Here is a 12,200-nt window from a genome sequence, read left to right on the forward strand (position 1 = left end):
ACTATTGGTGTATAGACTATACAAAATTTACTTAATTTAACATTTTCTCTAGTGTGTCTGTTACCAATACCCACAAGTAAGTTAAACTCTTCATTTTCTTGTTGAGTTTTAAGATACCCATGTTTTCTTCTTTTTCAGTTGTTTTATTTGAATGCATGAAACATTTCATGGTCCAGAAGTCATAACTCTATTAATAGGTTTACTCAAAGGTCTCCACTCCCATGCTTATCCAACTGCCTTGTTTTTGTGTCTCCTTAATGTCGACACCTAACACATGGGTACATCCAGTTTCAGTCTCAATTTTTGTTTATTTTTTTGATTTTGAGTTGGAGTCTCTCACGGTCACCTGGGCTGGAGTGTAGTGGTGCAATCTTGGCTCACTGCATCCTCTGCCTCCTGGGTTCACACTATTCTTCTGCCTCAGCCTCCTGAGTAGCTGGGATTATAGGTGCACACCACCACACCCAACTAATTTTTTTGCATTTTTAGTAGAGATGAGAGTTCACTGTGTTGGTCAGGCTGGTCTCAAACTTCTGACCTCATGATCTGCCTACCTTGGCCTCCCAAAGTACTGGGCCTCCCATATGCATGAGCCACCGCACTTGGCCCTCAAATGTTTTGAGATTTATTTAGCTGAGTTTGTAGGAGTTTAGTGCTCTTGTGATTAGAATTTCTCCAGTGACATAGTGAGAAGAGATGAACCTGGGACCTTTTGGGTTTTCTTGATATTCACATATATTTTGTGTGTGACATAGGAATTGTCAGGAACCTGCAATGCAGTATTTCTTGATCTCCATTAGTGCAAACTGTGGAATAAAAAGAAAGGTGCAAAGTTTACATGAATTAAAATTCATGTAAACAATATATGCTTTTTCTTATGCTTGCTTGAAGATAGCAACTATTCTTTGAGTTCGGTCTCAGTGCAGACAACCTCAAAAGAAAGTACGTTGTGCTAATGAAGCCTTTTTCATGACACAAAGGGCAAAGTCTGGATTTCCCTCCCTTTCTCTGTGGTCTCCCCTGTTGCTCCCTGCATCCCAGCCTGACTCCCCAGGCCTGGAGCTGGGCCACCCAGGTCTGTGGCCAGGAGGTGAGGTGTAGGTCCTCCTGTGCTCCTCAGCCACAGGTTCTGCAAATTGCAGCCCGTGGGGCTTCCAGCCTGAGTAAGGACCTCCAGCTAAGAATGGCTTTGACATTTTAAAATAGCCAGGGTGAAAAAACTAAGAGGATTATGTCATGACACATAAAATGATATGAAATGGAAGTTTCAACATTCATACATTTTGATTTTGTCAATAAAAGTTTCTGATAAATTTGTTTTCTTTTTATATTTAATGTTAACTACATAATATACTTGATCTTGCCTTCCTGCTCACTGAAGCTAAAATATTTACTGTCTGGACCTTTCCAGAATGTTGCTGATGCCTGCTTGGTGGAATGACAGCTTCCACACAGGTGTAGAAGACCACACATCCCAAGCAGTTATAAATGCTACTCACATTCTCAGCTTTAATGACTCAAAAGAAAGGGTGCTGTTCCCTCCCTTTTGTCCCAGGCAGGTATCTTTGTTTGTTATACAGTGTTATCACTACAGAACTCAGCAATGCTGTCACCTGATGGCCATTTCTTTGGGGATGGGAGGGTTGGGGGTCAGTATCTGATCTGACTTGAATGGCTAAAAGTCCAGACTTAGTACTGCAGAGCAGTTCACTGATGGTAGGATATTTGGGGTACTGCGTTGCTGGCGCCCTCTGCGCAGCTCCTGACAGCAGCATGAAGGATGCTTTCGTGACACCCAGCCTTCAGCCTGGGAGATGGTGGCAGAGGAAACAGGGAGATGTGCAGATGGGTGTGCTGGAACTGTACTCATTTGGTACCCACCCGGGGGCACTGGTCTCATTTCCCAGAGTCCCTATGTATCTGATTTTGGCTGCTTTTAAATGGAGGTGTGGGTCTGCGATCCCAGAAATATTCCTCTCTGGTTCTGCACCATGCTCTTTACCATAATTGAGGGTATAGGAGTGGGGGAGAAAGATGCAGACAGATGAAAGCAGGAAAATCATTTTTAGAGTCATAGTTAAAAGGATAAAATAAGAGCTTTAATGTAGACTGTATTTCCAGCAATCCATTTTATTCTTTGTCCACAAGCTAAATGAAAATAGTCATTCAAAAATGATGATGATGTAACCTGCAAAAATTTCAGTCAAGGAATGGGGAAAAACGGAATGGGGCTTAATACACGGCTGTCTCCCAAGTTCCCTCCATGATTGCAGGGTTTTGGTGTAAAGCTGACAAAGCAACTTGTATTTATTTTTATTTTTGTGAGACAGAGTCTGACTGTGTCATCCAGGCTGGAGTGTGGTGGTACAATATTGGCTCACTGCAACCTCTGCCTCTTGGATTCAAGTGATTCTCCTTGAGTTGTTGTTGTGATTGTTGTTGTTACTGGAAAGCCAAGGGGCTGTAGAGAAATGGTTGCACCATCTATCATGTGTCCCTAGAAATTGCACATAGCTAAGTTAAAACCTCACAGAACCCTTTTGCATGAGGCCCAGTGCTATAGTTATTCATAAACAGTTTCAGTTTACCTTTCTGAAGGGCAGCTCAATTAAACTTCCATGCTTGCATATCTATACACGGTTTTCAGGTGGTCTGTTTGTGGATGACTTGTTTTACCATTTCTTACCCATCAGCTTGAATAGTAGTGGGAAAGGGTTCACACTTTGCCCCCTGTATTGCAGAACAGTCCACGGACTGGGCATGGCTCTCCAATAAGGAGACTTCTAGGGCTCTGATTCTCATCAGTTGTGGTGGTGGTGGTGGGGCGGGGGCAGGGGGTTCCTTCCCACTCTGCACCCACCAGAGGACACTTGGCAATGTGTGGATACATTTTGAATTGTTGCAGTGGAGGTAGGGTGGGAGAAACATCCTCCCATGTACAAGGCCACCCCCACAACAAAGAGTGATGGCCCCAAAATGTAGTGCTGACATAACAAACCCTGTCCTAGGGTACATTTCTTTTCTTTTTTCTTTTTCTTTTTTTCACAGACACGTTCTTGCTCTGTCACCCAGACTGGAACGCAGTGGTGTCATCATAGCTCACAGCAGACTTGAACTCCTGGGCTAAACCCATCCTCCTATCTTAGCCTTCTGAGTTAGCTGGAACTATAGGTTTGTGTCACCATGCCCAGCTAATTAAAAAAAGTTTTTTTGTTCACGTATAGTGGCTCATGCATGTAATCCCAGCACTTTGGGAGGCCAAGGTAGGCAGATCAGTTGAGGCCAAGAGTTCAAGACCAGTCTGGTCAACATGGCAAAACCCCATTTCTAGTAAAAATACAAAAATTAGCTGGGTGTGGTGTTAAGCGCCTATAATCCCAGCCACCCAAGAGGCTGAGGAACAGCAAACACTTGAGCCAGGGAAATGGAATTTACAGCCTAAGCAATAGTGCGAGACTCTGTCACACACACGTTTCTTTTTCTGTTGTTGTTTTTTTTGGGGGGCTGGAGGGTGGGAGGGGATGGTGAGATGGTAGAGATGAGATCTTGCAGTGTTGTGTTGTACAGGCTGATCTTGAACTACTGGCCGCAAACAAAACTCCTACCTTTGCATCACGAAGTTCTAGGATTTATTTTTTTTATTTTTTATTTTTTTTTTTGAGACGGAGTCTCACTCTGTCACCCAGGCTGGAGTGCAGTGGCCGGATCTCAGCTCACTGCAAGCTCCGCCTCCCGGGTTTATGCCATTCTCCTGCCTCAGCCTCCCGAGTAGCTGGGACTACAGGTGCCCGCCACCTCGCCCTGCTAGTTTTTGTATTTTTTTAGTAGAGACGGGGTTTCACCATGTTAGCCAGGATGGTCTCGATCTCCTGACCTTGTGATCCACCCGCCTTGGCCTCCCAAAGTGCTGGGATTACAGGCTTGAGCCACCGCGCCCGGCCAAGTTCTAGGATTTATAAGCATGAGTCAGTGTATCTGAACCACGTTCTAGGTTACCTTTCATTTGGTAAGTGCTGGGGGAAGTTTTATCTGCCAAAAGATCATCTTCTTGGAGAGGACTAAGTTCCTGCACTGCCCAGATATGCAGGCATTTAAATTCTGAAAGGCTCTTGGAAACATGAGGGTCAGATCACAGAAGCCTCCTGAATGTAGAGCAAATGAGAGCTGGGGGCCTGCTGCCCAGCCCAGCCCAGCCCAGCCCAGCTAAGTCTTAACTGTTTCTCATTTTGGTTTTCATTCAGATTCCATCAAGGACTCTCTTGAAGGATGCTGACTCACGCTGTATGTCTTACTTCATTTCTTTGCAGGTCAGTAAAGCAGGAACAGAATGTTCCCGGAGGAGGCATTATGAGAATCAGGTCCTGCCTTTGCTAGATGCATCAGGAACCTTCAATATCTTTACAAGAAGCAGGATAACCAGTTTGTAGAGTACTGTGCTTTGTAGCAGAGTATGACTTCTGTTAACACAGCTTCAGTGTTGCAAAGGTCCCCAGCCAGCACTGTCCCGCCCTTAATTACTGCTTCAGAACCACAAGTTAACATTTAAAGAGTTTTCACAGTAGCTTGAAGTGTGATCTCCCATATTATGGTCATATCCTTGGACTTGGCCTATGTTACATAAATTAAATTTTTTTTTTTTTTTTTTTTTTTGAGACAGAGTCTAGCTCTGTCCCCCAGGCTGGAGTGCAGTGGCTGGATCTCAGCTCACTGCAAGCTCCGCCTCCCGGGTTTACGCCATTCTCCTGCCTCAGCCTCCCAAGTAGCTGGGACTACAGGTGCCTGCCACCTCACCCGGCTAGTTTTTTTTTTGTATTTTTTAGTAGAGATGGGGTTTCACTGTGTTAGCCAGGATGGTCTCGATCTCCTGACCTCGTGATCCACCTGTCTCGGCCTCCCAAAGTGCTGGGATTACAGGCTTGAGCCACCGCGCCCGGCCCATAAATTAAATTTTTATAAGCAGAATGCCTCTTTCCAAGTCATGTGCTTGCTATTGGGAATCTGAATCCACAGAAAATAGTAGTATATTAAACATGTTGATTCCAGTACTTACAGTTCTATTCATGTGCTACCGGTATAGTGCGTCTAATAAGAGATAATCGCTTTTTTTTTTTTTTTTTTGAGACGGAGTCTTGCTCTGTCGTCCAGGCTGGAGTGCAGTGGCCGGATCTCAGCTCACTGCAAGCTCTGCCTCCCAGGTTCACGTCATTCTCCTGCCTCAGCCTCCTGAGTAGCTGAGACTACAGGTGCCCGCCACCTCGCCCGGCTAGTTTTTTGTATTTTTTAGTAGAGATGGGGTTTCACCGTGTTAGCCAGGATGGTCTCGATCTCCTGACCTTGTGATCCACCCGTCTCGGCCTCCCAAAGTGCTGGGATTACAGTCTTGAGCCACCGCGCCCGGCCTTATTTTTTTTTTTTAATCCAAATGCACGTATGTGATCTCAGCTTGAGATAATCATTTCTCTGATCAAGAATATTGGCAGATGAAGTTAAGAATTAAAATTTATTTCAATTAACTCAGTTGCAAGATTGCTGTGCATAAGCCATATGCAATTTCAGCAATAATGAATGAGGTTCCAGTGTGTTTCTTATTGTTTTCAAAAAGGTAGGGAATAAAATTAGATATTAAAGTGAATTGCATTATGTGAAGATTGGGCCAGATGCCACATATATAGTTCAGAAGGTTGCCTGACAGTCCCTGACATATCCTCTTGGCTTGTTAATTTGGAAATTGTTGAACATGTTCAGAAGTATATAACACTTGCTATATTCCTGCCTACTCTTCACTCACCCCAACTATTGTCAGCTTGTCACAAGTTTGTTTCATCATCTGCTCAGTGTTTTCTCTTTAGAGTAAGTTAAAGCAAATCCCAGACAGCGCGTGATTTCACCCATAAATATTTCAGGTTTTATCCCTAATATAGAAGGATTTTTTAAATGATACTATTATCATTCTGTAATTGTTTCCTGTTTGCCATAACAAATGGCCACAGACTAGGTGGCTTAAAATAGCTGAGATGTATTGTGTCATTGTTGAGGAGGTCAGCCAGGGTGGTCAGCAGGGCGGCTTCCTTTTGGAGGCTCCAAGGGAGAGCCCCTTGTATGTCTGTCCTCCAGGTTCTCATGTCTGCAGGTGCCCCTTGGCCTATGGCTGCCTAACTCCCATCTCTGTCTGATAGGAGGACACTGCATTTAGAGGTCACCCAGGCAATAATCCAGAATGTCCCATTTCAGGATTCTTAATTTAATGACATCTGCAGTGGACCTTTATTCCAAATGAGGTCCCATTCAGTCTTTTACTGTATAAGGGCATACTCATGGATTCCAGGGATCAGGTTGTGGACTTAATCCTGTTTCTTTGATGCTCCTTAATCCTGTTTATTTGATGCTCATGGGAATGTGTGAGTTAGGGTCATACGATTATCTTTGTGCTGTGAGGGTTTTTTTTTTAATTTTATAATGATTATTGAGAAAGAAGGTTGATAGCATATACAGGAAAGTGTTATTGATAAATATGAAAAGAAATGCTTGTTTTTAGGCCAGGCAGAATGCTTGTAGGAACCAGTGTTTTACGTTAAAATTATATATGAACGCCAAGTGTCATTCATCTATAAACTGTAGATAGCCATGAATTACCTTTTTGATTGTTGTGAAGATAAGAATGAATACAGTATTAACACCATATATAAATGTTAAGCATTTAGTAACTATAGTTGGCCTCTTTTTTTTTGGAGGCTCAAAGTTGGTTGTAACTGTCAAACCAAGAAAATACTACTAACTACTATCAACACATTATGCAAAGGAATAATTCCTGTGATACCTGAAGAATTCCCATGAAGCACTGTGGATGACTAGATCCACAGTGAGGAGGATGACTAGAGAAAAATGGGAAAAATGAACAAAAGACATAAAAAGTTTCTTTTTTTTTAATTATACTTTAAGTTCTAGGGTACATGTGCACAACATGCAGGTTTGTTACATACGTATACATGTGCCATGTTGGTTTGCTGCACCCATCAGCTTGTCATTTACATTAGGTATTTCTCCTAATGCTATCCCTCCCATGGTCCCCCATGTGCCAACAGGCCCTGGTGTGTGATGTTCCTCCCTGTGTCCATGTGTTCTCATTGTTCAACTCCCACTTATGAGTGAAAACATGTGGTGTTTGGTTTTCTGTCCTTGTGATAGTTTGCTGAAAATGATGGTTTCTAGCTTCATCCATATCCCTGCAAAGGACATCAACTCGTCCTTTTTATATGGCTGCATAGTATTCCATGGTGTCTGCCTGCCACATTTTCTTTATCTTTAACAGGGTTTTGTTCTGTGGCTCAGGCTGTAGTACAGTGGCACCTTCATGGCTCACTGCAGCCTCCACCTCCTATAGAAATTTGTAACTGTGTGTTTTATTTTTTTTCCTGTTTAGACTTTATCACATTATACTATTTACCTGGCCTAAACAAAATAAATAATTTTGTAGATAAAACCACAAGACAATTGTTTAGCTTACCTAGGAGACCAAACGGTTGCATTAGCCAGCATGGGGAGAATATTGCAGACAAACATGTGGCTTCATCAGTGAAGAAAAGACTTTAGTCTTTTAAAAAATACATTAAAATTTTGGACTAATGATGGTTCGGATGGGACTAATCTCAAGTTGCTTGAGTCTAGAAGGTAAGATAAGAAGTGTTTGTAATTGTTACATAGGCCAGCCCTCCTAAGAAAACTAGGGGTCAGCAAAATTGGCTATTTGCCTAGACAGGTAAGTTGTGTGGGTCTCAAATAAAGACAGTCTCTTTCCCCAGGGGACATTTGGCAACATCTGGAGACATTTTTGGTGTCACCTTGGGGGAAGGGTAGTACTAGCATCTGGTGAGTAGAGATTAGGGCTGCCATGCCACATACTGCAATGCAGAGGTCAGTCCGCTGCCACCCCCTACCATCGCGCCAAGAATGATCTACTCACTGGAAGCACCTCTCCCCTTTCACTGATGTCACCAGACATTGCCTAATGCCTCTTGCAGGGCGTAATCACCCCTAGTTGAAAACCACTGCCCAAAACTATGAGGCTTTGCAATCAATCATTTAAGCTCTTTCGCTCTGAACTCAGGGAAGGTTTATGACTCCCTCGAGCTGCCTTGGCTTTTTGTAGGAGCACAGAAAGAAGCCATCTCCTGACACAGTGCCCTAGGTTCTGTGGTTTCTCAGAACCACCGTGAGTGAGGATCCCAGGGAAGCCTTTTTGGGTCAAGCTGCTTTAATATTATTTTAGATGCTGATTGAAAGTCAAAAACAGAGAGGACTAGCACTATGCTGGAGGACCCTGAAGCCCTGATAGCTCATGGTTTCCTATAATGCTAACCATGCCTGGAGTATCTAGTTATAAATAATTGTGCTGATGCTATAAATGTTTTACATTGGTTCTCAGGTATGCATACAAAAAAACTCATGAATACACCTGATGGCAAAGGAAGAGAGCTGAGACCTAAGTGGAAAGAAGACTCAGGAAAAAACAAGTTAGAAACAAATTTCAACATTGACAGAAAAAGAGAAAATGAGTCCAAAAGACTTGAGCTTTAGGAATATCTGTCTGAGGACAAAAGTAGAGAAAAACTTGAGCCATAGGGAGAAGAAGGGGCAGGGCATTGAAATACCTGCTGTTCACCCTAAAGCCAGCATGCTGTTCACTGCTTTCTTTTAGGAAGTGGTTATAGTGGTCTGTTTCAGAAGACTCAAGTCTACACTGCCTCTGCCACTGAAGTTCCTTTTGACCATGCAGATATCTTTGCCTTTCATCTCCTTCCTAAAATGCTGTGAGCAGTTTTCCTCCCAGAGGCATTAATTGGGAGTGGCAGTTAATGCCCAGTTCTTCACAGTCCTTTGGCCCACATGCATTTCTAGCTGCCCACAGGCCAAACTGGATTCTAAACGCCAAAAGCTACAGACACTGACAGAGTGTTTTTGAAAGGAAATAAATGCATGAAATACTCCAAATGTATGGGGAATATTTATACCCAGAAGTCCTTGAGCCAAGTGTGTCCTTAAGGAACAGTGCTGCCATACAGCCATTAGCATGGTTCACTCCTGATGGTGCAAAGATGTTCTCCTTAAATGTGAGCTCTGATGTTGTACTGACATGTGTGCCCAAGAAAGCAATGATCAGGCAGCCCATAACCCTGGCTCCAGTATTGTTAAGGATGGCCACTGATTGGGCTTCATGCATTAGTCAGTGTCATTATTTGTTACGGACTGAGTTGTGTCTACTTCAAAAGAGAAGTATTTAAGTCCCAATCTCTTGTATCTCAGACTGTGAGCTTATTTGGAGGTGGGATCTTAACCAGCTTAAAGGGAGGGTGACTGGCATCCTTAGAGAAAGAGAAAATTTGGACACACTCATATAGGGAAATGGCCATGTGAATAGCCACCTCCAAGCCGAGGAGACAGGCTCAGAACAGATTTTCTGTCACTGTCCTCGGAAGGAACTAACCCTCCCAAAGCCTTGATCTCTGAATTCTGCATTCCAGAACTGTGAGAGAGTAAGTTTTGATTAAGCCACCCCACTTTTGGTACTTTGTTATGGTGGGCCTATGAAACTCATCTAGTGTTACTAGTCTTTCACATATATTTCAGTCCATGAAATGCAGCCAGCACAGGAATGCTTCAACTTACGGAAATGGAGAAGAGAAAGAATATTGTCCTTCAGCTAGTTTTCTCATTACCCAGAAAAGAAAAAACTCTAACCTCTGAAACCTTGGAGAATGTCTTCTTAAGATGCCAGAGCCCATATGTCTGCCTGGTCCATGCAGAGCCTATACTTTTGCCTGGTCCAGGTGCATGCCACACTGGGCATCACCTCTCTCTGCCCAAGTGGTACTGGATGATGTCCAAGACTGGCCAGATCTGGATGGTTTCTGTAAATAACTCATGCTGTTTCTGGTCACTGAAGAAAGAGGAAGCCAAAGCCCTGTGCATAAGTTTGCTGTGGCTGCCATAACAAAGTTCCACTAAGGCAGCTAAAACAATAGACATTTATTGTATCCAGTTCTGGAGGCCAGAAGTCCAGAATCAAAGTGTTAGCAGGGCTGCTTCCTCCTGAGGGCTACAAGGCAAGATCTGTTCTGTGCCTGTCTCCCACCTTCTGGAGGTTGCTGGCAGGCTTTGGTGTCCCTTGGCTTGTAACTGCATGACCCATATCTCTGCCTTCATTTCCACATGGCCTTCTTCCTGTATTCTCCTCTGTGTCCAAATTTCCCTTTTTGTAAGGACAGCAGTCTGACCTAAGCCTATCTTAGGTCAGACCTATCGTACCCAGTTTACATCTGCAAAGACCCTGTTTCCCAATAAGGATTCACTCTTAGGTGCCAGGTGTTAGGACTTCAGTATACCCCTTGGGAGGCGTACTCTTGAACCCATAACACCATCAATTAAAACGTTCTGCCTTCTCCGCGTAAACATTGCCACCAGCTTAGGAAAAGCTGCTGGGGTGCACTTGGTGGAGGAGGGTCTCTTTCATCAGGGCAGGGTCATTGGAGTGAAAATGAGAAAGAAACAGACACACAAAAGCATATGGATTTCCTTGGCAGAGGTAACCAGCCTGGATATGTGCCCCTCGTTTTACATTTCTGGGACATTCCCTACTTGTTTTATTCTGCTCTTGGCTGTTTTCCATCCCTTTGGCCCCCAGGTGGGCAATCAGGAATCCCAGTAAATGAGATCCTTGGAATTGCAACTTGACTTGGAACCACGTGTTTATTTGAGATGGAAATATTGACGATTTCTGTTCATGAAAACTCAAAGGCATCATCGCAATATGATTTTTTTCTTTTTCTCATTATTTCATGCAGACGCCGTCTTTGAGCAAAGTGATTATGAGCACAGTGATACTCTATAGTGTGTACAGCTGTCAGGTATAGAACTGTCTAGAATGGCTCATGTTACCATTAAACTTCAGTTATGTGAACTCAAGGTTTTCCAATGTAAAATGAATGATGATTAGGTAGAAATCCTGGCTGTGTCCTCCAAGTTCCTCTCCTTTTCCTTCCTTCTCTTCTTTTCTCCTCTCTTCTTTTCTCCTCTCTTCTTTTCTCTTCTCTTCTCTTCTCTTCTCTTCTCTCTCTTCTCTTCTCTTCTCTTCTCTTCTCTTCTCTTCTTCTCTTCTCTATTCTTCTCTTTTTGTAGATAGGGAATATCTGCATTTCAGCTTAACTTGCCACCAGTGTTCTGGTTTCTTGACCGTGCTGAATAATTTTCAGCCACACCTTGTATCTCTTAGAAGCCCTTCTTTTTTTAAATTTTAATTATTTTAATCTTATTTTAAGTCCCAAGATAAGCAGGACATTCAGGCTTGTTACATAGGTAAATATATGCCATGGTCATTTGCTACGTCTATCAACCCATCACCTAGGTATTAAGCCCAGTATGCATTAGCTATTTGTCCTGATGCTCTCCCTTCCCCACACCCCTACGCCCAGCCCCCAATATGTGATGTTCCCCTCCCTGTGTCTGTGTGTTCTCGTTCTTCAGCTCCTACTTATGAATGAGAACATGCAGTATTTGTTTTTCTGTTCTTGTGTTAGTTTGCTGAGGATGATGATTTCCAGAGAAGCCCTTCTTGATTCTCAGATATGGGGCTCAGAAAGCTTTGTCATGGGAGGTTATGAATTAGGCAACATGAAAATCAGATCACAACAGTGGCTGGTCCTGGCTGCAGGGTTTGTCTGCCCAGAGTAGCTTGAAGTTGAATGTTAATATATGTATTTAAATGGCAGTTGCTTAATTAGGTAAAGTGAACAGGTGATTTTCTTACAGTAAATGGATGATGAGTATTGGGTAGAGTTGTCTAAAATATCTCTACCTTTTGCCCATATACGAATATATTAAATTTTACTTCTTATGCTATATATGCTATTTTAATAAATGATGATGGACTGAGTTTTCTCCCTTTTGGAAATGTAAGGAAAGTCTCAATGATTTTAAGTATCTTACATTTTATAATAGTGATAGAATGTAGAATTCCTAAAATCAAACTGAGTTCTTGATTAAATATTGAAAGGCTTGTCTTCTTCCACCTGGGAGCAGTCATTGTGAACGAGAAGCCCCAGTGCATAAATCAAAGTATTGAATGATACTTTGGAGAAGTCTCCAAGTAAAGGAAGATTTGTTTATTTTTCAGACATCTGGAAGGTGAGCATCAAAGCAGGTGAATG

General features: G+C 42.9%; 1 protein-coding gene across 7 annotated transcripts in view; it reads left to right on the plus strand.

The window, feature by feature from the left end:
• TBL1Y (transducin beta like 1 Y-linked) overlaps window positions 1–12,200 on the plus strand; it is a 212,005-nt gene that overhangs the window by 84,900 nt on the left and 114,905 nt on the right. The window contains exon 2 of one of the 7 annotated variants that reach the window (XM_030926285.1): window positions 4,242–4,307. The exons of the other annotated variants lie outside the window; for them this stretch is intronic. The gene's annotated coding sequence lies outside the window, so the exon portion shown is untranslated. The remainder of the gene's footprint in view (window positions 1–4,241; window positions 4,308–12,200) is intronic. 7 annotated transcript variants of the gene reach the window in all.

The sequence above is a fragment of the Rhinopithecus roxellana genome, chromosome 22, assembly GCF_007565055.1.
Source record: "Rhinopithecus roxellana isolate Shanxi Qingling chromosome 22, ASM756505v1, whole genome shotgun sequence".
Lineage (NCBI taxonomy): Eukaryota > Metazoa > Chordata > Mammalia > Primates > Cercopithecidae > Rhinopithecus > Rhinopithecus roxellana.